This window comes from Caretta caretta, chromosome 13 (genome assembly GCF_965140235.1).
Source record: "Caretta caretta isolate rCarCar2 chromosome 13, rCarCar1.hap1, whole genome shotgun sequence".
Taxonomy (NCBI): Eukaryota; Metazoa; Chordata; order Testudines; family Cheloniidae; genus Caretta; species Caretta caretta.
Genome location: NC_134218.1, coordinates 12,110,345 through 12,137,669, shown reverse-complemented (window position 1 = coordinate 12,137,669; position 27,325 = coordinate 12,110,345). Strand labels below are relative to the sequence as shown.

Sequence of the window (27,325 nt, the reverse complement as noted above, 5' to 3'; positions counted from 1 at the left end):
CATAAAAACCTGCAAAAACGATGCAAAAGCATATTCCTTTGTGCTGTTGCCAAATGGAGATTCATCATAATTAAAGGACCAAATTGCCAAAAAACAAATACCTTAATATCTGCTGATGGATTTCCTTCTCTTCTGTGAAAATTCTCTGTTTACATTTCAAATGAGGGTAAAAATAAGATTATATTTTTAAAAGGCCTGAGGCCTATGATTAAGTGTGATAGGAGAGTTCTGAATTGTCTCCTGCAAAGCACACCTGAAAGAGACTAATTTCTCAGTGTGTTGACATTATTTGAATTCCTGTCTTTCAGAAATATAGCCAAAGCTGAAGCTCTAGCCTCCAGAAAGTAAACAATTGTTTAATAATGTGATGGATAAATGCATCCAGAAGTGTCACAAAATAAATCTGAGATGAATTAAACAAAACTGACTTTCTTTCTTATGTCAGATGCCTCTAATTTTGGCAGTTTGGGGGTAACAAAGGGAAGAAAGAAAACACTGATGGAAATGTCTGAGCTGCAACAAAGAAAAGGAGCACGTGGTGTCCAAAATTGCAACAATTACAACAATGTACAACACATGGGCTAGGACCTGAAGCTGCTCCCTACACAGAACTCCCATTGACTTCAATCAGAAGCAGATCTCCTCTGCTTAATATATTTACAGTTCTGGTGAGGAAATGTGCCGGATTGGAGGAATCTAGAAAATTTACTCATCCATCTTATACATGCTAACCATTTTAACCATTCCTAGACATGCATACAACTGTATGCTACAAAACATCTGTTCAAAGAACAGAATGTCAGGGCAGGTGAGTGACTTCCATCAACACCAGATGTGTGGAGCTAGGGCTCAAGGAAGCTATTAAAGCAGTGGTAAACAGGATTCAGTACTGCTAGACACAGACTATTGGTAATCAAGTCTTATACAGGATGTGGATAGCTAATCTTAAATTAAAATGGAGTAACGTAATATATAGAAAACATATTCATTAAATAAGATGGAAGTTAATTTTGGGCTAAGGCAAAAGACTGGAATCAGGAGACTTGAATTCTGTTCCCAGCAACTCCATTAAGTTCCTGTGTGACCTTGGACAAGACACTGAAGCCAACATTTTCAAAAGTGTCCACTAATTTTGGGTGCCCAGCATGAGATGCCAAAGACCTGTTTTTAATAGGTGAGCTCCCATTGACTCCATCTGGAGTGATGGGTGTTCAGCAACTCTGAAAACCAGGGATTGGCAATCTTTGGCACGCGGCCCATCAGGGAAATTTGCTGGCGGGCCGGGACGATTTGTTTACCTGCAGCATCTGCAGATTCGGCTGATCACAGCTCCCACGGGCCGTGATTTGCTGTTCCAGGCCAATGGGGGCTGTGGGAAGCGGCAGCCAGCACATCCCTCGGCCCGCGCTTCTTCCCACAGCCCTCATTGGCCTGGAACAACGAATCACGGCCCGTGGGAGCTGTGATCAGCCGAATCTGCAGACGCTGCAGGTAAACTAACCGTCCCGGCCCACCAGCGGATTTCCCTGATGGGCCACGTACCAAAGGTTGCTGATCCCTGCTGAAAACTATGTGGTGGAGCAACCAAAATAAAGGTGCACCAAAGAAGCAGACATTTGAAAATGCAAACAGGGCCTTAACCCTTCTCTACCTCAGTTCTCCCATATGTAAAAGGGGGGAAATATTGTTTCCCTACCTCACAGGGAGATGAGAGGCCTAAGGCATTAATTCAGGGATGCATAGCCTTCTTCTGCGAAAGCAACTGTGCTATGTCCCCTGTTCCCATGCCCCAGTGTAGATGCTATCTTTCTTTCACTACAGGTTCTCTCTCTGTTATGTTTTTCTTTTCTCAGTCATTTTTCTCCCAAATTTGTGTTCTTTCGTTTTGGTGGCTCACCTTCCCTGTTCCCTTGGAGCAGAGCTACATGCTACTTGGGATGGAGGTGTTGGTGGCTCTGTAGTGGTGGATCACATATGATCTTCCAGCAGAACTGAATGCCATGAGAGCAGAGATGAGAAGGTGCCTACCTAAGCCCATAGCTATTTATGTATGAGCTGCCCATGTGATTCAGCAGACACTGGTAGTAGGAAAACAATTATCTTTGTGTGTGGCTGAGGTCTTTAGATCTTACTAGGAGACAGATGTTCAATTGCAGTCAAAAATATTTCAGAGATTAACTATGAAATTTGCCTATCTTTGTGGATAGTGCAGATTTTCTGAATCTCTCCCTGTGGACATCATAAGGTTGCCTACTTATATACCACTCTAACCTGACTCACTGCTCCAGACAGAAGCTTCATTTCTTTATAATACTAGATGTTGCTCTGATAGGAAAGTCACCTTTGCCTAGAAATGAGCCATCCAAAATGATGCTTTGTGGATGGAGTTTGAAAAGTTGCTATATGGGAACGTGGAAGCTAAAAGAGGGAATTAAAGGAATCTATCCCTTGGCATTGACCACAGTGACAAGATAGATTTCCCAAGTAAGCCTTTACTCCATGAGAGACACAAGAATACATTAGGTTGGTTTATTTAGTGACCCACAATTACCTGTTTCCATATGAATAATGTGATTTTTTTTAAATGAGCTTTTTCCTTTCTCACCACTCTCCCCCAGTCTATTGTTTGTGTGCCTCTATCGTTCATGCCCCTTTAGGGCAATAGGCATGGTGCTGACTACCAAGGAGATAATACCTACTGCAGCCCCAGGGCACTGTTGGGTAATTTCATCAGCTTGAAAGCAGCCAGCTGGCTGGCACTTTTTCAGGCACTAAGTGATTCATGTTCCCCAACCATTGATGGTTCATCTGATGAACAGCCCCAGTGGACAGAATATTTCAGCCCCGACTCTAATTTAAAGGATAGGATTTACTCATCACAGGTACTTTGAAAACACCCACCTGTGTGACAGGAGTGATGAGATACGCTGAACTATATCGATGATGAGTAAGAGTTTGCCATTTCCAGCAACCCTCTCTCATTCCGAGACATCCTCTGGGAAAGAATGTCAAAAGCAAGGCAAAAAGAAAAGAAGTACTTGTGGCACCTTAGAGACTAACAAATTTATTTGAGCATAAGCTTTTGTGAGCTACAGCTCACTTCATTGGATGCATTCAGTGAAAAAAAAGCTAGGCAGTTACCCCAATCAGTAGAGAAACTAAACACATCACAGCAATGTGCTTTGCTGTCTCATAGCACCTCCCCTCAGCCAATCTCCAGGGGCTTTATAGACACTGAAGAACAAAGTCTCACAACAGCCTTGGAGGAAGTAATATCATCTCTGGGATGGGAGAAACTAGAGAGGAAAACCGAGGGGCAGAGAGTGACTTTCTCCAGATCTTATGGGGGTCTGTGGAAGAGCCCGAAACAGAATGCAGCTGCCCAACCTATCTGTGGTCTCTTGCATGTTTTCTTAGTGAATATAAGTATGGTTTGAGGGAGGATAAGGAAAGGGCTTGCTCCTCTGACAGGAAACTCCATGGAAGCAGGCCCTGGGGAGAGGGGAGCACTGAAGTTCTGAAGAAACCATGCCCAAATAAATCGGTTGGTCTTTAAGGTGCCACCAGACTCCTCATTGTTTTTGTGGATTCAGACTAACACGGCTACCTCTCCAATACTTGAAGTTCTGAAGGAATCCTTGGGGAGTCATTCTGCCAACAGGGCAAGATATCAATCTGAAAACATTCAGCTCAACCCCAAATGCTCATTTTTGTACAATAATCTCAGGCAACCTAGCACCTAGCCTCTGCCACCCTGCGCTGGGTGTCATTTACTGAGCAGAGCATGCTTTGCACTATACAATACAAAGGGCTATCCAGCTATCTCTCTCTCTCTTTCTCTCCATTGTTTGTTTACTCAAAGCTCAAAAGCTTGTCCTTTCCACCGGCAGAAGTTCGTCCCATAAACGATATCACCTCACCCACCTTGTCTCTCTTATTTACTCGAAGGCAGACAGGGCTCATGAGCTTTCAGGATATAACTTAAAGCCTTAATGCTCATCAGAGGGAATGATTTCACCTCCTGTTGAGATGTACTGTTGTTGGTTTCGGTATTTCTACCCCTATAAGTAGAAGAATACAAATCCTCTAGACATTCTAAAACAAAGGCCTGGGGGCCAAGCCTTCCTGCGTTCTAACGGGCCCCCACGCTATCCCACTGGACAAGGCTCAGAACTTCCGTGCCTCAGTTTGCCCACCTGTAACCACGGCTCACCAGCCTCATGGGGTATTGTAAAGATTAATTAGGACAGCACTTGGAGGATGAAAAGCGTTGTGTTTTCTGTGTGGCTTGGAAGTAGCTCTGTGTATGGTCTGTTGCCTGAAACTGAACCGAAATAAGGAAATGCCTCCTTCCTTTCTCAGCTGGGAAATGGCTCCCGTAAAATGCGGCTGCTCTACACAATTAACCAGTGCAGCCCATGTTGGCTCATATGCCTTGAAATTCCTTATTCAACTTGTTTTGAACTGGGTGGGGGAGGGGAAGAGATTTTAGCACCGGTTCCAGTCGTGAGAAAACCAGAGGGGTGTGTCGGTGTGTGTGTGTGGGGGGGTGCATTATTGTAACAAAGACCTAGAACTCGGATCCATTTTGGCTAGCGACTTTCCCCCTCCCCCCAGTCAGCGACTTGAAGAAAGAACAAAAAAAGGGGGGGGGGGAAGGGGAGGAGGGCTGCCTCCGCTGCAGCGGCGCGAGGCAAAGGGGGGTTACAGACCCGCTAATCAATCGTGTTGATCCAATTTCTGTGCGTCCAGATGCAGGGGAACGGGGTGGCGGGTCTGAAACGGCAGGCTGGGAAGAGCGGGGCTTTGTGGGGATCAATACCCAGTGGAATAGCTGACAAGGTCATGCTGTCTGAAAGGCCATGAAGACAGACTGGAAGTTCCTCTCATTATCTAGACGTTTGTACTTTTAAAGGCGATGACTTAGTGTCTGCAAAATAAAGAAATAAATAAATCTTGGCTTCGTTTAGTAGCCACGGTGGTTTCAGAACTTTTTCAGGAACTGGACAGTCTAGACGCTTTCCTCCTGCTTCTATAATGAGCGAGAAGTTTCACTTTTTTCTGTCACTTAATTAGCCAGTAACTCAGTGGTTTTGCCCTGTATTTCACTGGCAGCTCCCAGGCAGGTAATTCATGTCTGACAGAACACTAGATCGCAGCTAGGGTCAGTCAGTGTAGCTGGACCGATTTATTGAGCGGAGGCTCTGAGCCACTCAGCGTAACTGTCCCCACCTCTCTAAACTCTAGCTAATTCCCCACCCCCCCCAAAAAAACACCACCACATGGTCTCCAGTTGGCAAAGTGTGGGAGTCAAATTCCCACTGCCTGGGTGGCAGCGAGTATCTGCAGAGTTAGAAGCTTCCGAGAGAGTCAGAACGTTCCCTTTGGAGGAGGGAAGTGCTCTGGGTCTGGGTCCAGAGGAGCTTAATCCCCTTTAAGTTGTTGTTTCCTTGGAAAACGAAAGTGGCGCTCTAAAGCACGCTCTGCCCTTTTAGGACCATGAATATAAAATTTCCCTCAACCAACGTGCAAAGCAACACTCTGAGCATAGCTCACTTCCACCAAGTTAATCAGGAAAGAAGGATTCCTGTGCCCCAGCGCACACACCCTTTAACGATCTCCCTCGAGACTGGTCTGCCTAGACCATCGCTGCCATACTCAAACCTCTACTCTCGCCGGCACATCCCTTTTGTAATGTTCCTGGGGGGAATTAATGAATTCTCTACAGCTGGCTCAGCTCTGCTACTCTGCACTCAGGGCAGGCAGCTGTGTTCCTTCAGCTAACCTCAAGGAGAAAGAATTTGCCCTTTCCCTGCCAACCTACGGACCAGGTCAGTGTGTCCCATCACTTGGGCCATCACTTTGTCCTAAAATACCAAGGTGAGACTTTCACTGTCTGTTTCCGTACATCGCTGGTTGACCTTATAATTATATCTTCATAGGCTTCCACTGAAAGGATTGGGAAATCATGGGTGTGAAAAGTAGCTAAAACAGATAAATTGTAGCCCAGAGCAAACTATTGTTTTTACCAAATTATATTATTTAACATATAACTATTTGTAATTAATATGGTTAGCCTGTCTGTAACATCTGCAAAATGGGGTACTAAGATAAACCAGTTCATTAATCCACTTTCGATGGCTGCCTGCAGTTGCAATTTGGAGTGTTATGAAGTGGTTAGAATGCAGGGACTGGGATCTGGACCTACTCTCCTCTGTTCTTAGCTCTGCCCCTGATTCAGTGTATAACTCTGGATGTGTATGGATCTATTTAATCCATCTGTAAAACAGAGATACCAACACTTAGGTGCTGGTCCAAGATGTTGCCAGAATTAGTTAATATTTCTTCAGTGCTTTGAGATCAAAAGCATAGTTGTGGTGGGGTTTTTTATTTGATTGATTGGTTTGAGGTTTTTCTTTTGTTTGAAGAATTTAAGAATAAAAACCTCTCTGAAACTGATTCAAAATTATGAACTTGCTGCCGAATAATTAAATAAACCTTTTTTCCCCCTCTGTAGGTCCATTGCTAAGCAAGCTTCCAAATCCAAATTTCAGCCTAATGTAATTTGAAAAAGTCAGACACCAAACTGCAATCATGGAACTCACTTCTGCCAGCCGTATTCACATTGTTTTCAACAGGTCTACTCACAGAGAGTTTGGTACTTGTTTATGTAAATGTAAGGGTGGTAGAATAAAAACCTTGTCTGAGCTATGGTGAAGCTGTAGGCACTGCTTTAAGATATATCTTTCTGGGGTTGTTTATCCTTGTGTGTTTTAAAGTCATCATCACAGAATATCAGTACTTATCCAAGGTGAAGTGCCAACATCATATTGACATTCAACAGGGTTTCCTTGCTTAGTTCTCAGAAGTCTGAATGAACTTCAGTAAAAATTATTCACCACCAGAGGGTTGAATTCACGTACAGGACTTGTGTCGAGGATTTTGTCTGTGAAGCTTCTGTGATCTTACAACTGCGGAGTTGTTTTCTAATTTAGGAGAGGAGCCCAAATCTTTTTCCTGATTTATCATGGATAACACAAAATTGCAGGTTAAAGCTTAGATAGATGGACTAGGTGGATTAGGTAGATGGACAAGAACATTAGGTCTTCTGTTGCCAACATCTGTGATTATATAAAGGAACCGATTAGTCTAATGGTTAGAGCAGGAAGCCTGACTCAACAAAGCTATTCTCTGTTCTTCCATTGATTTTGTCTATGACCTTAAGCAAAATGTAAAATTCAAGTCATGTTTACTCTTCCATGGGTCTGAGACCCTCAGACAAAAAGTGTCACATGGGTACAAAGTGTTATTAATGATTATTATTACTGATTGATTTGTGTTGTACAGCATGTCTGCCAGCATTCTCCTAACAAGCACTGGCAGGCTTTAGGTACTGATGGTTTCTTGCTACTAGTAAACCTCCCCTGTGGATGGATTCTGGGGATCAGCCAGCTGATATCGCTTCGTACTCCTTTTACTTTAAATGATGCCCCATGTGTCCAGACATGTGCAAGCGGGCATCATACCATCCCTCCACTGGACCTGCATTGCCTCAAGCTGTTTGTGTCCTGCAGACAGCTACTAGCCTTGGTCTTTCAGCACTGTAGGAAAAGGAAGGGGGAGGAGAAAAGCCACGAGGCCATTGGTACTTGGTATCGAGGAGCTTAATTGTTTTCTGAGCTTGGCAGCCAATGCTGACACAATACTGCTCAGGAAGTTCTTTCTTTGGGTACATCTATGCTAGTAATTGTACATGTGTCCAACCCCCATATTGTCCACTTCTAAACCCAGAAACAGCTGGCTGAAAGTGACTAGGAGGTGAGCAAGCAAGCACACCTGCGGGGTGTGGGTAAGGACATGCCTCAGGCTCTGGCGCAACTCTGTACCCATGCCGGTTTGCAGCGTGGATGGGGGTAAGAGGCATGTGCCAGGTCTCAAGTTTCAATAGTCCTCCACCCTCAGTCCCATAACGTAGTGAATCCTTTTCTTCCGGACCCTTCCCCAGTCTACATAGGTCCCTGTCCCCCTGTCTTCATTAGCGGTAGCGAGCTGTATGGACCACATCAGAACAGCTTTCCACGGCATTCTTTTGATCAATACAGCTGGTAATCATGGCTCCTGCTCCAAGAGCAGCTGCCTGGCCTGCCAACTAAACCCAGCTGCTGATCAATGTGTGTTCAGCACATACCATCCTCCTTGACTACTTCTGGAGCGGCAGGAACATTTACCTCTACTAGGAAATTTCCTGGAGGCTGGATTGGATGGACATTAAGTAGACTCCAGCTCCATGCCAGGAACGTCTAAAGCACTTAAGGCTCCTCTACAGGAGGACAAAAGCCTTGAACAGTCGCTCTGGGAGGGCTTGTCGTACATGCCCCTTCTACAATGGGCTGGACTGGGTGCTGTCATGGGCTCCCAGTACAGAGTCTGAAGTGACCTCCTCCTCAAGCCAGCCTGCCTCATTGTTTGACAGGATGTTGTGGAAGGCCAGAGCAAGAAGGAAGTCCCAGAAGATGGAGAGCATGTAATTTTGCACCTCTACCTGAAGGAACTGGTTGAGGAGGACGCCAAGCCACTGCAGGAAGCAGACCTCAAGGCTGGTAAGTTACAATGGAACCCCACCCTTCCTATCAATATCTCCTCTTGCTTTGGTGTGACATTCTTGATTTTAAGCCCAGGCCCCACTCCACTCCACCCTGAAACCTTGACTCCAAACAAGACATGGCTACAAATCAATGACTTTATTGATTTCTGATGAACCACTATTATGCATTTGGCTGAATCTATGGCTCAAAAACAGATGAAAAACAACAAAAAAAAATCATTGTGCCCTTGTCTGTGCATTTCTCAGCCAACACACAGGCAGTGATGACAACGGCTTCTCGCAGACCAGCAGAAGTGAGGGGGAGGGTTGGAAACGTACCAGCTGGGGATAGGACAAACACTTATCATTGTTTGTCTAAAATTAGTAACAGCTGTCTTTTGTCCCTTGGAAAATTGCAATTACGATGCTTCTGCCCCTCTCTCCCTCCTGTCTTACCATCCCCTTACCAATGGGAGCTGTGTGGAATCGGGGGATAGAGAGGGGAAGGTAACACCTTTGTTATCTGAGGAAGTTTGTCACAGCAGTCCTTTCTCCCTTGGAAGATCACAGAATGTTTACCCTTTCTGTCCCTGGTGTCTGGCCTCTCTCGGGGCTGAGTCCTGCTGCACAAGCCAAGGGAAATAGGGGTAGGAGAAGGATCTGATATGGCAACTAGATACACACAGTGTGGTGCCCCTTTTCAGTGGAGAGGTGAGGGGCTTGTGGTGCTGATCTGAAACATTGGGGAACCAAATAAATATGTGGTATGCCCCTGTCTATTCCACCACTGTTGGGCACGATTTTCTGGTGATGCTGAGACCAGGGAATGGGGGTGGGTTGCAGTTCGCATCTCCCTTTGCATGGAAGCTCATATGCTAACTGAGAATATAGTCAATTCCCAGTTGAATTGCCTCCCAGTGCAAATTTCAACAAATTTCTGGTGTAGCAGAAAATCCAGCTGGATCTTGATGTTCAATGGCAGTGCAAATCTGCTTGATCCACCTTTATAGTTGACCAAACCCCTCCATTCAGCAATATATAGTGGACAACTATTAGCAGAAAGGTTTCAGAGTAACAGCCGTGTTAGTCTGTCTTCGCAAAAAGAAAAGGAGTACTTGTGGCACCTTAAAGACTAACCAATTTATTTGAGCATGAGCTTTCGTGAGCTACAGCTCACTTCATCGGATGCATACCGTGGAAACTGCAGAAGACATTATATACACACAGAGACCATGAAACAATACCTCCTCCCACCCCACTGTCCTGCTGGTAATAGCTTATCTAAAGTGATCATCAAGTTGGGCCATTTCCAGCACAAATCCAGGTTTTCTCACCCTCCGTCCCCCACCCCCCACAAACTCACTCTCCTGCTGGTAATAGCCCATCCAAAGTGACCACTCTCTTCACAATGTCTATGGGCCATTTCCTGCATAAATCCAGGTTTTCTCACCCCCTCACCCCCCTCCAAAAACCACACACACAAACTCACTCTCCTGCTGGTAATAGCTTATCCAAAGTGACCACTCTCCCTACAATGTGCATGATAATCAAGGTGGGCCATTTCCAGCACAAATCCAGGTTTTCTCACCCCCCCCACACACAAACTCACTCTCCTGCTGGTAATAGCTCATCCAAAGTGACCACTCTCCCTACAATGTGCATGGTAATCAAGGTGGGCCATTTCCAGCACAAATCTAGGCTTTCTCACCTCCCCCCACCCCCGAAACACACACACACACACAAACTCACTCTCCTGCTGGCCATAGCTCATCCAAACTGACCACTCTCCAAGTTTAAATCCAAGTTTAACCAGAACGTCTGGGGGGGGGGGGGAGGAGGAAAAAACAAGGGGAAATAGGCTACCTTGCATAATGACTTAGCCACTCCCAGTCTCTATTTAAGCCTAAATTAATAGTATCCAATTTGCAAATGAATTCCAATTCAGCAGTTTCTCGCTGGAGTCTGGATTTGAAGTTTTTTTGTTGTAAGATAGCAACCTTCATGTCTGTGATTGCGTGACCAGAGAGATTGAAGTGTTCTCTGACTGGTTTATGAATGTTATAATTCTTGACATCTGATTTGTGTCCATTTATTCTTTTACTTAGAGACTGTCCAGTTTGACCAATGTAAATGGCAGAGGGGCATTGCTGGCACATGATGGCATATATCACATTGGTGGATGTGCAGGTGAACGAGCCTCTGATAGTGTGGCTGATGTTATTAGGCCCTGTGATGGTGTCCCCTGAATAGATATGTGGGCACAGTTGGCAACGGGCTTTGTTGCAAGGATAGGTTCTTGGGTTAGTGGTTCTGTTGTGTGGTATGTGGTTGTTGGTGAGTATTTGCTTCAGGTTGCGGGGCTGTCTGTAGGCAAGGACTGGGCTGTCTCCCAAGATTTGTGAGAGTGTTGGGTCATCCTTCAGGATAGGTTGTAGATCCTTAATAATGCATTGGAGGGGTTTTAGTTGGGGGCTGAAGGTGACGGCTAGTGGCGTTCTGTTATTTTCTTTGTTAGGCCTGTCCTGTAGTAGGTGACTTCTGGGAACTCTTCTGGCTCTGTCAATCTGTTTCTTCACTTCCGCAGGTGGGTATTGTAGTTGTAAGAAAGTTTGACAGAGATCTTGTAGGTGTTTGTCTCTGTCTGAGGGGTTGGAGCAAATGCGGTTGTATCGCAGAGCTTGGCTGTAGACGATGGATCGTGTGGTGTGGTCAGGGTGAAAGCTGGAGGCATGTAGGTAGGAATAGCAGTCAGTAGGTTTCCGGTATAGGCTGGTGTTTATGTGACCATTGTTTATTAGCACTGTAGTGTCCAGGAAGTGGATCTCTTGTGTGGACTGGACCAGGCTGAGATTGATGGTGGGATGGAAATTGTTGAAATCATGGTGGAATTCCTCAAGGGCTTCTTTTCCATGGGTCCAGATGATGAAGATGTCATCAATATAGCGCAAGTAGAGTAGGGGCTTTAGGGGACGAGAGCTGAGGAAGCGTTGTTCTAAATCAGCCATAAAAATGTTGGCATACTGTGGGGCCATGCGGGTACCCATAGCAGTGCCGCTGATCTGAAGGTACACATTGTCCCCAAATGTAAAATAGTTATGGGTAAGGACAAAGTCACAAAGTTCAGCCACCAGGTTAGCCGTGACATTATCGGGGATAGTGTTCTTGACGGTTTGTAGTCCATCTTTGTGTGGAATGTTGGTGTAGAGGGCTTCTACATCCATAGTGGCCAGGATGGTGTTATCAGGAAGATCGCCGATGGATTGAAGTTTCCTCAGGAAGTCAGTGGTTCTCGAAGGTAGCTGGGAGTGCTGGTAGCGTAGGGCCTGAGGAGGGAGTCTACATAGCCAGACAATCCTGCTGTCAGGGTGCCAATGCCTGAGATGATGGGGCGCCCAGGATTTCCAGGTTTATGGATCTTGGGTAGTAGATAGAATATCCCAGGTCGGGGTTCCAGGGGTGTGTCTGTGGGGATTTGACCTTTTTCAGGAAGTTTCTTGAACAAATGCTGTAGTTGCTTTTGGTAACTGTCAGTGGGATCATAGGGTAATGGCTTGTAGAAAGTGGTGTTGGAGAGCTGCCGAGCAGCCTCTTGTTCATATTCCGACCTATTCATGATTACAACAGCACCTCCTTTGTCAGCCTTTTTGATTATGATGTCAGAGTTGTTTCTGAGGCTGTGGATGGCATTGTGTTCCGCACGGCTGAGGTTATGGGGCAAGTGATGCTGCTTTTCCACAATTTCAGCCCGTGCACGTCGGCAGAAGCACTCTATGTAGAAGTCCAGTCTGCTGTTTCGACCTTCAGGAGGAGTCTACCTAGAATCCTTCTTTTTGTAGTGTTGGTAGGGAGGCCTCTGTGGATTAGTATGTTGTTCAGAGGTATTTTGGAAATATTCCTTGAGTTGGAGACGTCGAAAATAGGATTCTAGGTCACCACAGAACTGTATCATGTTCGTGGGGGTGGAGGGGCAGAAGGAGAGGCCCCGAGGTAGGACAGCTGCTTCTGCTGGGCTGAGAGTATAGTTGGATAGGTTAACAATATTGCTGGGTGGGTTGAGGGAACCATTGCTGTGGCCCCTTGTAGCATGTAGTAGTTTAGAAAGTTTAGTGTCCTTTTTCTTTTGTAGAGAAGCAAAGTGTGCGTTGTAAATGGCTTGTCTAGTTTTAGTAAAATCCAGCCACGAGGAAGTTTGTGTGGAAGGTTGGTTTTTTATGAGAGTATCCATTTTTGAGAGCTCATTCTTAATCTTTCCCTGTTTGCTGTAGAGGATGTTGATCAGGTGATTCCGCAGTTTCTTTGAGAGCGTGTGGCACAAGCTGTCAGCATAGTCTGTGTGGTATGTAGATTGTAATGGATTTTTTACCTTCAGTCCTTTTGGTACGATGTCCATCTGTTTGCATTTGGAAAGGAAGATGATGTCTGTCTGTATCTGTACAAGTTTTTTCATGCAGTTGATAGATTTCCACTCCATAGCAGAAAGATCACTCTGGCACAGATTTCTAGCTCTTCTTCACAGGACTGAAAAGTCATCTCTCTTTCCATGCTGGTACCTTGAAAATTCCTATGTTCTCCCAAAATTGGCCAGTCTTTAAGGAAGAACAAACTGGTAACATAGCTCCTAGAAGGAACTGCCACCCTCCTTTGAGACAATATGAAAAAATTAAATTTTAGAAAACAGTAGCAGAGTTTCTTCTTCTTCCACATGCGCCACGTTGTCTGAGAACCAAGGATAATCTCATTCCTGGAATGCTGAGCAGTATCAATGCTGTGGCCATTGACAGCAAAGTTATGTTATGTGTGTCTGTGTGGAGGGGGGGTGGGTGGAATTTCTCAGCTTCTTATAAAAGAAACAAAATATAATGCGACCCTTGTCTTTGAACTGGCAGGATCTTTGGCTCCAGAGAGCGAAACCATTCTCCCAGGAAGGCAGAAGCCGCACCCCAGGGACAATAGAGACAGCCTGAGAAGGACTCTGGGAGAGCTGCTCATAGGGATGGACAGGAGGAACCAGGAGCAGTTTGAATTCCTTAGGGCCAGGGAGAAGCGGAGGAGACATTGGTGAACTGGTTCACGGAGCAGGAGGCATGCCATAGGGAATGGGAGCATTCCCAAATATAGGGCTTATTGAACTGGTGGCCAAATGAGATTGGGGTCCACCTGCTGCCATGACCACTGTACCTGTCCATGAACCTCCATCTCTTCCTCCTTCAGCTTCTGCCCATGGTGCTGCTGAGTCAGAGGGGTCAACCCTCTCCCCCAACCCCCCACCAAACAAGAAGGAAAACAAGGAGCTCAGTTCCACAGGGACCTTACCTTCCACTGGCACCCAAAACCCCGCGCTGGGGGATTGCCCTACACGTCCATGACAAGAACAATGAGCCTGTGGTAGTCCCTGAACCCCACCAAGTGCCTGCTTCCCTGAGCCCCATGCAAGAGATGTCCCTGGTTGTTCCCAAGAACAGTTTCTCCTTGTCATTCTCCCCCTTGCCAGGTGGAGGGCAAGGGGACTGATGCAGAGACATTAATATTCGCCCACTGTTCAGTCCCATTATGTTTTAAATATTGTTGGTTTGCATTTCTTTTCTACAATATTGTAATTATACATTCCATCGAGTATTTTTTATACTTCATTATAGTTTCTGTGACTTTGAACCCTCCTTCCTAATGACGATGAACAGATGTTTTCAGGTTCAGGATTGGGGCCCGCGATTCACAGCACATGGAATGAAATGGCGTAACTGTCTGGTGCCAGCATACTGCAAACACTTATTTTTCTGTTTCACCACCAGGTTCAGAAATACCAGGAGTACCAAGGATACACAGGAGGGATGGGCAAAGTGAGATTAGTGATATGTGGCGACAGAAAGCATTACTAGTTCCCAACATAGGAGAAATCTACAGCACAGGAAATTCATAGATAAATGTCTTTATGACTTAGTTCATAATTCAAGTAACCATAAAGGCATCTGCTTAGTTACTACCCAGTGATTAAACAGCTCTTCTTTCTCACTCAACACTGGCAAACTTTAACCAGTTTAACCTTAATAGGGATCCCTTCTCCATATCAACTACTAATTGGGATTCCATGCTTCCAATAACAGACATTTGTGAACAAGTGTGAATCGTGAAAACAAAAGCATTGCACAATGACTGCATTGCAACTCGGTCACCACTCCCACAGCACAAACTCAACCCTAAAGTGTTAACCCAGTGGAGGTGCCCCGTTATCATTATCTTTAATATGTGAATTGTCCAGGATCAAAATGGCTAATGGTTTTGGGCTACAGGGAAACAAACCCTCGCAAATCTGCGTAACCCCAGTGGGTACCAATGTTGCTGCCTGTGCTTTTCCAGGAGCAATGCAGATTAGCTATTTATATGGATAATGAGAACCACCACGGTTACATTAGATAGTTTAAACAATTTAAATGCTCATCCAACTACTAAGGGGCTGTGATTAGATGGAAACTTCCTTAGGGACATGTTATTCCAGAACTGTCCACTCTGATGGTTTTTGAACCTTCCTCTGAAGAATCTGGCCACTGTTTGAGACTAGCGACTGGACTAGTCTGATCCAGGAAGGCAATATCTATATAACTATGTTTCTATGTATCTGAACCAGCTGAGACCAGTGAACAAAAAACAATGGGAGTCTCTCAGCCTAAGACAATATCCATGGGAGCAAGACAATATCTACAAGCTTCAGAGTTCATTGTGGAACGCACAACCTCAGCTCCAATCAAAGTGAGACAAATGGGACCTAAGGAGCACTGTGCATGACCATTCATTTTCTCTTCTGAGTCTTTCATTTTTGCATTTTGCTCAACAGGGAGGTTTTTAGGGCGGCAAAGGAGGGGTTCAGACCAGTGGGCTGCAGCATGGGGCTGAGGCAATAAGATTTCACGGAGACACCCAACAAACAGAAAACGAGTAAGAAATTGCAATGCCATTTCCAAGGCTGTTGGCCTAAGTTACTATTGCTCTTGTTGACATAGATTTATCTTGGTTGTTTAAGTCCTATGGGTAACTATGGTGTGATGAAGTGCACCATGTACCCAGAGTGTCTAGACAGAATTTTCAAAAGGCTAAAAGAATTTCTCTCGCTGATGCTTCATCCGGTATTATGTGAAAGGGAACTGAAATCCATCCCCAGAGGGCTTAGGGGATATATCTAGAGGCAGTTTTGTTGCCCCACTGTTGCTCTCTTATCGTTACTCCTTCAGCTGTGTATGCAATACCACCAGCTGAGATCAGTAAATGCACTTGAGCTTATGCTTTGTTTTAACGGGCTGGGTCTCAGTGAGAATACTGGCAGAGTATTCTCACTGAGACCCCTCCACCTCTGGCTTTCCACCCTTATTCCAACAGACCCTAAGCACACTGCCTCCCAGTCTTTCAAAGAGTGGGGTGAGCTAACATGGGGGTAACTGAGTAAAGGGGAGGGAATATCTTCATCCTGATGATTCGAAAAAGTGAGATGAGTTCATAACTTATTTGTGTAGAAGTTGGGGACGTTGTTTGGGGGTTTTTTTGGTGGGGTGGTGGTGGTGGCGGTGAGATTTGTTGTTGCTTGTGTTGTACATATGCCTAGAAGCAAGGATAAAAAAAAACAGCTATAATAAGCAGATTTGGGAATTTACCGAGTGGTGAACACTCGTCACCTGCTGCAGGTCTCAGCAAATCCCATACTATTGGTACGTGCCCAGAGTATTCCAATGGTAAGCATCCCTGGAAAAGATGAAGTTATACATATAATCCCTTTGCACAGCTATGGGACTGCATAAATAATAAATCATATGGATATAGGATTATAGACTCATTGTGTACATTATCTAGGCCTGAATAGTAAAATGCAAAAGCATGCCCCCCTCCAAAAAGCAGTGTTTGGATCCAGTGTTTTGTTTTGGCCCATTACCGAGACAAAAGCCAGATGTACAATGCAGATCTGGGTTCTGATTCCCATTTCTTCTCACCAAGGTTCTGAGATGTTTGGATCCATCACTTGGCTGACACCCATCTCTATGATAAGGGCGAATATACAGAGAGACATCTGAGTTGAGGGATAAGGAAGGGATACTTTGCAGTGAATTCCACACACCATGCCTGCAAGAATATGACACCTACGGTCAGGATGCCTGAACATGAGACAAACATTTCAGAAACAAAACAAAAAGAGTCTCTCCTTTATTGTATTACCTATTTTGTGTTCATGCTATATGACTGTGCTATAAGCTGATGGCGCTTATGGTCCCATGAAATCTATGCTAAACTTTGACAATAACTTAAAGAAACCAACCCAGAAGCAAACCAATAATCATAATACAAAGTTAGGAAAACCCCTTTTAAAACTTTTTAATTTCTCCCTCCTGCAACTGCTTAAGGAGTCCCAAGCACTGAGAAACCCTTCCCCCCCCACCTAAGTAATGTTCTAGGATGGTCAGAAAAAGTTTGATTTTTTAAAAGAAAGTTTTAATCACACCAACCCTTCCCTTTATTATTGAACTTTGTGAACTGGAATTGTTGAAATTTCTGCTTCCTCCTAGTAGGCCCTGCAACCACAATGCTTCTTGCATGTGTTACAGTTGGTGGCACATTGAAATTGGCACCTGCTGTGCAAGATGTCACACATTATTAATTGCTTTTATATTATTTGTAGTACCGTAGCGCCCAGTATATCACTAGGAGCACCAGTCATGGACCGGGACCCTATTGTGGTAGGCATTGTACAAACTCAGAACAAACAAGACAATCCCTGCTCAAAGAGCTTTCAACCTGAGTAATAGAGGAATCCTTCTATTAGAGTGAATTCCTCTAACTCAGAGCAGCTGGATACTCCGGTACTCAGAAATCCTTCCTTGACTGCTGTAGTCCATTTCTAATCCTCTCTAGGTGACATCTAACCTTCATTCAAAGCCTGAGACAATTAATTTTTGCATTGGAGCTAAACAGAGACTGGACTATCCCTTCCCAGTCCTGAGGAAGGCTGTGGGGAAGCAGTGCTCTGTACATCTGTGCAACCACTGATCCAGGCTGTGGCCTGGAATAGCCACACTGCCCCTCCATGCACAATATTCATAGGTATGGATCCAGTGACTCCACCCCCCAAATCTTCCTTTCTGCTTCACTTTCAGAGCTGGTGAAGAAACCATCTTCCCAGCATACCCCATATATGGAGGTGCCCTTGTCCCAGCACGGCCATTCTTCTGCTATCCTGCTCCAGGGAACCTATTGCACAGGGACAGGGAATGTGTGCAGTAACTGGTGCCCCTGTGATCTGTGCATTTGTGGGTCAAGAATCTGGTGGAGCTTGGATGACCTCTCCCAACCTGTGGAGCTAGAACCCAAAGAGACCCATGGAGCTCTACAGGATAAGCAGAAAGAAGGGAACTGCCTCCTTCTGCACCCCTATAGCCAGAATCCACAGGCACTGGTTCCCCTCTGTTTGGAGACATGTGAAGAGGCATTTGTGCCTGTGCAACTGACATCACCGGGAATGGGAGCAGGCCACTATACACACAGTTGGGACCAAATTCTGCCAGGATTGCGGATTCGCACTGGAGCTGGTAGAGTTGCAGGGGGTTATTAGTGGGGAGAGCGTTTGGCTCATTGAATATATTCTTATTGTGTGTGGTTCTATTTACCTAGCATTTGCATGGTTATAAAAGCAAAGCCAGCTATTCATCATTATCTTTCAGAAAACATTCCTTTAGTTCAAATGTACAGCTTTGGCTCTTTTAGTTGTGTCGGGGTTGTAGTTATTCCAAAATCTGACTTTATAAAACCCTTCCGCAAAACGAGGTAAACCAAAGACACTCTCAGTGTAGGCGTGGTTAGAATTCTGGAATGTTGCAGTACATTTTCTTACAGAGTCTTTTTTGTGTTTCCCCTGTCCCTTTCAGAATAGTATACTTGTGGGCTTTACAAATCTTAAAATACGTTTAAGATAATGTTAAAAAAAATCTATATTCCGGGTTTGAATTATACAAATTTGTTACAACTTTTGCTGGAATTAGTTCACATTAGGAAATAACAGTGTGGGTTGCTACAGATTGGGGCTCAAAATCAAATGAGCTATGCCTGTGAGGAAGGCTAAAAGGGTTTGGATCAAATATACTTCCCTTTCTTACAAGTGCTGAAGTCCCAGGGAATGCAAATACTCTTTGGTTTAATTGTGAGTGTAACACGTTTAGGGAAAATAGCTATAGCTTAATGCTAAAGAATTAACATAATTATAAGGGCCCAATCTTGCAAGTTGCTACACATTGCCTGTGAAGTGCTGAGCACCTTCAACTCTCATTGCAGTCAGTGGAGTTGAGGGTGCTCAGCAGGTTGCAGGATTAGACCTTCCATTGTCTTGTAGCTAATAAAATCCACAAAAATTAAAAAGAAGATAGAGCAGGATTCTGCAAAGCTAGCACCCCAATTCTAGGTCTTGCATGGAGTTTTATATCATTGGATCATGGCCAGTTTATGATTTGTTCAACTGGGCCCTGAGCTAAAGCCCACTGAAGACAATGGACAGAATCTTAGTGACTTCACTGGCCTTTGAATCAGGCCCTTAGAAAGGAACTGACATGATGTCCTGTGAGATATGTTGCCAGCTTGGAGTCCAAGTCCAAGACATTATGGAAGGGTTGTCGAGGCTCATCCATCTCTCTGACCACTACCCCAGCTAGCAAGAGATGTCAAGAGTAACAAGAAGGGTTTCTTCAGGTATGTTGGCAACAAGAAGAAAGCCAAGGAAAGTGTGGGCCCCTTACTGAATGAGGGAGGCAACCTAGTGACAGAGGATGTGGAAAAAGCTAATGTATTCAATGCTTTTTTTACCTCTGTCTTCACTAACAAGGTCAGCTCCCAGTCTGCTGCGCTGGGCATCACAAAATGGGGAAGAGATGGCCAGCCCTCTGTGGAGATAGAGGTGGTTAGGGACTATTTAGAAAAGCTGGACGTGCACAAGTCCATGGGGCCGGAAGAGTTGCATCCGAGAGTGCTGAAGGAATTGGCGGCTGTGATTGCAGAGCCATTGGCCATTATCTTTGAAAACTCGTGGCGAACGGGGGAAGTCCCAGATGACTGGAAAAAGGCTAATGTAGTGCCAATCTTTAAAAAAGGGAAGAAGGAGGATCCTGGGAACTACAGGCCAGTCAGTCTCACCTCAGTCCCTGGAAAAATCATGGAGCAGGTCCTCAAAGAATCAATCCTGAAGCACTTACATGAGAGGAAAGTGATCAGGAACAGCCAGCATGGATTCACCAAGGGAAGGTCATGCCTGACTAATCTAATCGCCTTTTATGATGAGATTACTGGTTCTGTGGACAAAGGGAAAGCAGTGGATGTATTGTTTCTTGACTTTAGCAAAGCTTTTGACACGATCTCCCACAGTATTCTTGTCAGCAAGTTAAGGAAGTATGGGCTGGATGAATGCACTATAAGGTGGGTAGAAAGCTGGCTAGATTGTTGGGCTCAACGGGTAGTGATCAATGGCTCCATGTCTAGTTGGCAGCCGGTGTCAAGTGGAGTGCCCCAGGGGTCGGTCCTGGGGCCGGTTTTGTTCAATATCTTCATAAATGATCTGGAGGATGGTGTAGATTGCACTCTCAGCAAATTTGCGGATGATACTAAACTGGGAGGAGTGGTAGATACTCTGGAGGGCAGGGATAGGATACAGAAGGACCTAGACAAATTGGAGGATTGGGCCAAAAGAAATCTGATGAGGTTCAATAAGGATAAGTGCAGGGTCCTGCACTTAGGACGGAAGAATCCAATGCCCCGCTACAGACTAGGGGCCGAATGGCTAGGCAGCAGTTCTGCGGAAAAGGACCTAGGGGTGACAGTGGATGAGAAGCTGGATATGAGTCAGCAGTGTGCCCTTGTTGCCAAGAAGGCCAATGGCATTTTGGGATGTATAAGTAGGGGCATAGCGAGCAGATCGAGGGACGTGATCGTTCCCCTCTATTCGACATTGGTGAGGCCTCATCTGGAGTACTGTGTCCAGTTTTGGGCCCCACACTACAAGAAGGATGTGGATAAATTGGAGAGAGTCCACGAAGGGCAACAAAAATGATTAGGGGTCTAGAACACATGACTTATGAGGAGAGGCTGAGGGAGCTGGGATTGTTTAGTCTGCAGAAGAGAAGAATGAGGGGGGATTTGATAGCTGCTTTCAACTACCTGAAAGGGGGTTCCAAAGAGGATGGCTCTAGACTGTTCTCAATGGTAGCAGATGACAGAATGAGGAGTAATGGTCTCAAGTTGCAGTGGGGGAGGTTTAGATTGGATATTAGGAAAAACTTTTTCACTATGAGGGTGGTGAAACACTGGAATGCGTTACCTAGGGAGGTGGTAGAATCTCCTTCCTTAGAGGTTTTTAAGGTCAGGCTTGACAAAGCCCTGGCTGGGATGATTTAACTGGGAATTGGTCCTGCTTCGAGCAGGGGGTTGGACTAGATGACCTTCTGGGGTCCCTTCCAACCCTGATATTCTATGATTCTATGCTACTCAGCCACATGAGCACTCATGACATTGCCAGGTCTGACCCTGGGCAGATCAGCAGTTACTACAGGGCTCTAGGAGCTAGAGTGAAGGAGTCAGAGACACAGGTTATATTCTTGTCATCTTTCCAGTTGAGGGTCAGGGCCCAGGCGGGGACACACGTATTCTGAAGATGAATGTATGGCTGGCTGCACAAGTGGTGTCGATAGAAGAACTTCAGTTTTCTAGACCATTGGGTGCTGTTCTGAGAAGAAAGTCTGCTGGGAAGAGGTGGGGTGAACATGACCAAGAAGGAGAAGAGCGTCTTCACACATTGACTCACCAATCTAGTGAGGAGAACTTTAAACTAGGGTTAAAGGGGGCAGGTGACAAAAGTTCTTTAAAAATTTAGGAGCAAGAGAAAGATGAAGGAAAGTATAGGTCCACTACAAACCAGGGAAGGAGAGCTAATAACCAGTGATATCAAGAAAGCTGAGGTGTTTAATGCCTATTTTGCTTCAGCTTTCACTAAAAATTTAATGGTGACCTGATAGTCAACACAATATTAAAAAGGGGAAAGGAATGAACACCAAAATCAGGAAAGAACAGGTTCAAGAATATTTAGATAAGTTAAATATATTCAAGTCAGCATAGCCTGATGAACTTCAACTTAGGGTACTTAAGGAATTAGATGAAGCAGTCTCAGAACCATTAGCAATTACCTTAGAGAACTCCTGGTGGATAGTTGAGGTTCCAGAAGATTGGAGAAGGGAAAACATAGTACCTATCTTTAAAAAGGTGAACAAAGAGGACCTGGGAAATTATAGAATAGTCAGCCTAACTTCAATAGCTGGAAATATACTGGAACAAATTATTAAATAATCTATTTGTAAGCACCTGAAGGATAACAGGGTTTAAGAAATAGCCAGCATGGATTTGTTAACAACAAGTCATGCCAAACCAACCTGATGTCCTTTGACAGAGTTACTGGCCTAGTGGATGGGGGGAAGCAGTAGATGTGATATATTTTGACTTTAGTAAGGCTTTTGACACAGCCCCATGTGACATTTTCATAAGCAAACTAGAGAAAGGTAGTCTAGATCAGTGATTCTCACTCAGGGGTACCCAGGGAGGTTGTGGAATCCCCCTCACTGGAGGTTTTTAAAAACAGGTTGGACAACTCCCTGTCAGGGATGGTCTAAGTTTAGTTGGTCCTGCCACAATACAGGGGTGGAGGGTCGGGGTTTGATGACTTTGAGTCCCTTCCAGTCTTACAGTTCTACAATTTGATGGAAACTCTGATTCTACCTCTTCTCTCCTTTTAGCTGTCCTTAAACAATTGAAAAGATTACTCTTTAAATAGGCATTAATATCAAACACTTGTCTTTTCTTTTACTTTGCTTATACTGAATATTTAATACTCAACTCAAGGTTGTTAAGCTTATCTTTAACTATGTGTGTAGTCCCATTGATATCAGTGGGATTGCTCATTGTGCTTAAAGTTAGTCATGCTTTAAGTACCCTGTAGAAGATAGGCCCTGAAATAGCTCCCTTATATGGAAAATCTAATATAGGTTAACAACAAATGTGATTTGCCTTGTGGGAGCCTTTGTCTCAGTTCCATGACTGAGGGCAAACCACAATGTAGTAATGGACAGATAATGCACTTAACTCAGTTTTTAAACAATATTTTATTGATTTAATAGAAAATCTCTATTCTGTGGATTTACTCTTTATAATGTCAGTCAATGAGTGTGTTAAAGGAAAAAGAAGGAAAGGAAAAAATATACTGCAGTCTGAATTTTAACCCTTTTTAGATGTATTTGTTTTAAAGGTCTGTTGTCTCAAATAGATGGTGTGAAACCAAACTAGCAGTGTTGCTTTGGCAGACCAATTGGAAACAGAGACAGAGAAGAAAGGCAAACAAGGACAGCCCAATTTGTGTCCCAGCTCAATATATTAGAGTAGGTCTATGCCCTGAATCTTTTCTCTGTTCATGCCAGCACTCCTTTGATGATTACTTTATCTGAGGAAGATAAGACATTGCGAATTTGATTATGGCATCACTCCATGTGGTTTGACAGGGCCTCAAGCACATTGGTAAATTGCTGTCTGAGCAGTTCCATTATTATTACATAGCACAGCTGAGAGTTAAGGGCTAAGCTGGAATAAATATAGAATTTTTTTTAAAAAAAGATAACAGTCACTCTTAGCCTTTAAAGAAATTACTCTTTTAAAGTTACAGTGTCGTCTCATTACTTGCAATGTCATTCAGTTAAACAGTAATAATTGCTGGACCGTGTATTACCTACAAGCTCAAAGCAATCTCAACTTCACAAACCTGGAATGTCATTTTTGTCCACCTTTATAGAATTTAATCGGTACTTAAACTGTAAAGGACTGACAAGGAGAACGGTTGATGGTAGTTGCTTTGAGACCAATCATATAATTTTCAAGCTGAATTTTATGACTATGCAGTATTTTAACAAGGAGGACACTACAGGGACCATCATTTTAACAAGAGGAGGTTTTTACAACACTCTCTCTTTTTCTCTCCCTCTCTCATGTCTGGGACTAAATGCACTTAAGCTGTCAGTTTAAGGACCTTTGACTTGGTACGAAAAAAACAAGGTAGGACATCTGAAGAGAAAGAGTTTATATCCTCCCGTTATCATTATAAGTTTGGAAAACTGATTACTATCATTATTATAAACAACCACACATTTTTACAATGCTTTAAAAATGTAGGGCTGTACCCAGAGCTGAGCCTAAGGCAGTCCAAGCTGGTGTAGTTGACACCTCCTTCTGGCCCTTTCTCTCCGTGAGGACTGCAGAAGAAGGGAAGAAAGAAGAGAAGGGCTCTTGAAAGGACTGACCGGTTTTAAGGGGAAGCAAGAAAGCTCTTTGTGAGCAAGGAGAGGTGAAGCAGGGAGAAGCATGAGTGAAGCTGTGACCAAAGCCATGAGATGAGAGAGCTGGGAGAGCAGGAAGCAAATGGGAAAATGGGAACAAGGCTATGTAGGGTCCTGTAGGTGAGGAAGAGAAGCTTGAATTTGCTGAGGTAAGAGACAGGCATCCAGTGAAGGGATTCATGGAGGGGGCAACTGCCACCTTCTCTGCAATAAGAAGGAGATACTTGAATCTAAATCTATGGCTCAGCTCCTCCTTTAATCAGGCAAAAGATCCATGGATATCAATGGGGATTTGCTTAAGAAAGGGCTATGCTCAAAACCTCAGGATGTGGCCCCATGTGTTGAGATGTGGTCTTACTGTGGGGGTACGTCATACTTACCTGACCCCTTCAGCACTGTGCATTTTGATTGAATGGCTACTCAGATGAAAGACTGTATAGAAGTAAAGAATTTGGACAAGCAGCCAATCAAATAACACAATATTCAAAAAGCTAAACTGATTCAGAAGACTATCCTAATGGAGGAAATAGGCACAATGGGTGAGAGCTACAAAGTGTACGTAGGCGTGTTAACAATTCACTGTATGTCTCTTTCTCGTTTCCCTTCCTGTTAATGCTTAGGGAGTGGGAGGGGTATTGAAAAGCTGACCTCCATGTTTGGGACCTCAGTTGCCCTATTGTCCTGCCACAAGGCTCAAGTAACTCCCATCAATGTCAGTAAGTAGGGTGACCTACGAGTGATAACCAATGCTGGTCTAGTTCTACTTTCTCAGTTTCACAATATTATTTTGTGGCCAAAAGGTACAGTAAGTGCCTCCACAGGATCCAGTTCTGCAAAGTCTTCCTTATACAAATAGCCTTACTCATGCAAGCAGCTCTATGCAGCTTTTTAGGACTGCTTACATAAACGAGGGTTGCAAAATCCAAGCCGTATGCTCTACAGACCAGTCTCACTCCTATTTCCTCCTTAACTGACATGGTGTGCATTAAGCTGAAGCAAAGAGGGGCCCCTGCTTTGATGTGCTTTGCTAGAATCCAAGAAAAGTGTATATTGAGTATGTTAATAATTAAGAATTATGGGTTTGAAAGCAAAGCTGTTAGCATTGCCAAGCTCAACTAGGGTCTTTGGAAAGTACTCAGTTGAAATGAGTTTCTAAGAAGAAATTATGTTATAAATTATTTTTATGGAATGTTCAAATGTTAAATGAATATTTAGGCTGCAGTTCATGAAAGCCTCCCTCTTCTGAAAAAATGTTTTCATTTGACAGATTTCTCTTTGTCAGCATTTCTAACAGTAAAAATGACAAACTTTCATGGGTAAATGCCAATGGAGACAGCTGTATTTTATTATTGAATACTTCTGGTGCTTAGTTTGGCACCAATTCTGTTTATATTGCTAGTAAGATTTCATGCAAGCCTTTGCAAGGTCGTGTGTTCAAACTTAAATGTCTGATATGGTTTGTAATTGATTCCATCCCCCCTCCTTCTCAGTCCAGTTTGCAAAAGAGAATTTATCACTGAGGAGCGCAACCCTCCCATATTGCAAACTCAAAGACAAAAAATTCCATAGGAAGACTCTTAAAAACCTCTGCTTCTATTATGATTCTCTCTAACTGTAGGGGAATGTGTCAGTTCCTGCTGTGACTGCCCTGGGATTCTTATTTTTTTCATATGTTTGGATTAATTAACTTCTCAGCATTAAATCAAACCAACCCATGTGTCCCACATCTTAATACCAAACATCCAGCTATTGGCTGCACCGCCAGGTTCCTTCTTTTTCCATTACTTTGTCCAACATCCTCTAGGTCTGACTTACTCCCATTCACTTCTATCGCTGTGCTAGGCAATTTACTGCATACTTGAACTGGAGCTGGGCAAATATCACCAAATATCTTCCCAAGCCAGGCGATGGAGGGGCGGAGCAGAGGGGGCATTTGAACTGAAAAAGGAATTAGCTTTATACTTTTATGCCCACATTCTGCATACATTTGAACCAGTGAGTCTTATTTGGGGGAAGGTTAGCAGGAAAGTAATGCTAGGCTTGCCCAGTCATGTGTTTGCACTGGCAAGCATCTGTGTTATATGGGATGGATTAGTGATTGGACAGCAGGGGAAGAGAGATCCCAAAACTTTTGACCAGAGCCCTGAAACAGAGACAAGTAAATGATCCATAATCTTTTCATCCTGGTTGACAAATGGGGAATCCCCTGGACACTGAATTCACTAGCTAATTTGGCAATGTAAGATTCTACCATTAGGGCACTCGGTGAAAAGTGGTCATGCTGCGGACCATCTGCCCTATGCACTCCCTTATGTCATCACACTTCCCTCTACTGTTACCGTGTCTCCCTCCCCATTCTTGTTTATGTGTTTATTCATCTACTGTGTATTGTCTAAACCCCTAGATTGTGAGCTGTGAGGCAGAGATGGTCTTTGTGTTATTTGTTTGTGTGGTGACTAGTACAATAAGGCCCAGAATCCCTGACTGGGATCCAAAGGCTGCCACAATAGAAATAATAATTATGAAGATGTGCCACATTTTTGTCTCATTCTGTCATTGTTATATAAGACCATACATTACATTTCACACTCTTTAAAATGAAGTCTCGCTATTACCTTGTTTTATGTCAAAATAGCCTCCACAAAACACATTCCCTACACACTGCTACTAAATATTTTACTGAGAGATAAAGTGGGTTATTCACAGTCACCTCAGGTTTCTCTCTTGCTCTGTATTCTGAGCTGTGCTGCTGTTAAACTGTAAAGGTACCTTACCTCATTACTTTACATTTTCCAACAGTGAACGGCATGGGCAGCTTATCTTCCCATAACAAATTTCTCCATATCCCCACCTGGAATGGCAATGACTTTGTTTAAGAAAAAAAAGTACTGTATAGGAACACTAAGATCTCTACCCCCCCAAATATCTAGAAACTTATTGCAGCAATAAAACCATGGCTCTAGCTGGATAAGGTGTTGTGAGGTTTTTGGGGGGCGGGGAGGGGTTTCAAATGAAAGAGTACATGGTAGAGTTCAATATGGAGAAAAGGTTAATTTGCATGTCATGCAGATATCATTGGTGACAGAATTACTACAAATATCATATGCTAGTAACACTTGCTAAGAGCTCCAAAATGCTGTTAATCCCTCTCTCCCGGGGTGAACAGGCAATGGTGCATCAGCAAATTGGCCCCAGAATCTAATTAGTGCTCTCACTCCAGCCCCTCACTAGAAAGAAGAGGCAAGGGGAAAAAAAGGCAATATTCAATAAGCAAAGGTGCAGACCGATCTGGATTAGTATAACTGGCAGATCCAAAGATCTCAGGAGAATACAAAGCACAAGCTAAAAGTTTACCCAA

At 44.1% G+C, this 27,325-nt stretch overlaps 2 long non-coding RNA genes across 2 annotated transcripts; one reads left to right on the top strand and one right to left on the bottom strand.

Annotated features, from left to right (window-relative positions):
• The first annotated feature begins 5,557 nt into the window (after positions 1-5,557).
• Positions 5,558-14,124, top strand: LOC142068808 (uncharacterized). The gene is made up of 3 exons (XR_012664687.1): positions 5,558-5,880; positions 8,474-8,600; positions 13,471-14,124. It is a non-coding gene; the product is annotated as an uncharacterized LOC142068808 (long non-coding RNA).
• A 1,779-nt stretch (positions 14,125-15,903) lies between these two features.
• Positions 15,904-26,870, bottom strand: LOC142068809 (uncharacterized). The gene is made up of 2 exons (XR_012664688.1): positions 26,742-26,870; positions 15,904-16,687 (listed from the first exon to the last, which is right to left on the bottom strand). It is a non-coding gene; the product is annotated as an uncharacterized LOC142068809 (long non-coding RNA).
• Positions 26,871-27,325: the final 455 nt, after the last annotated feature.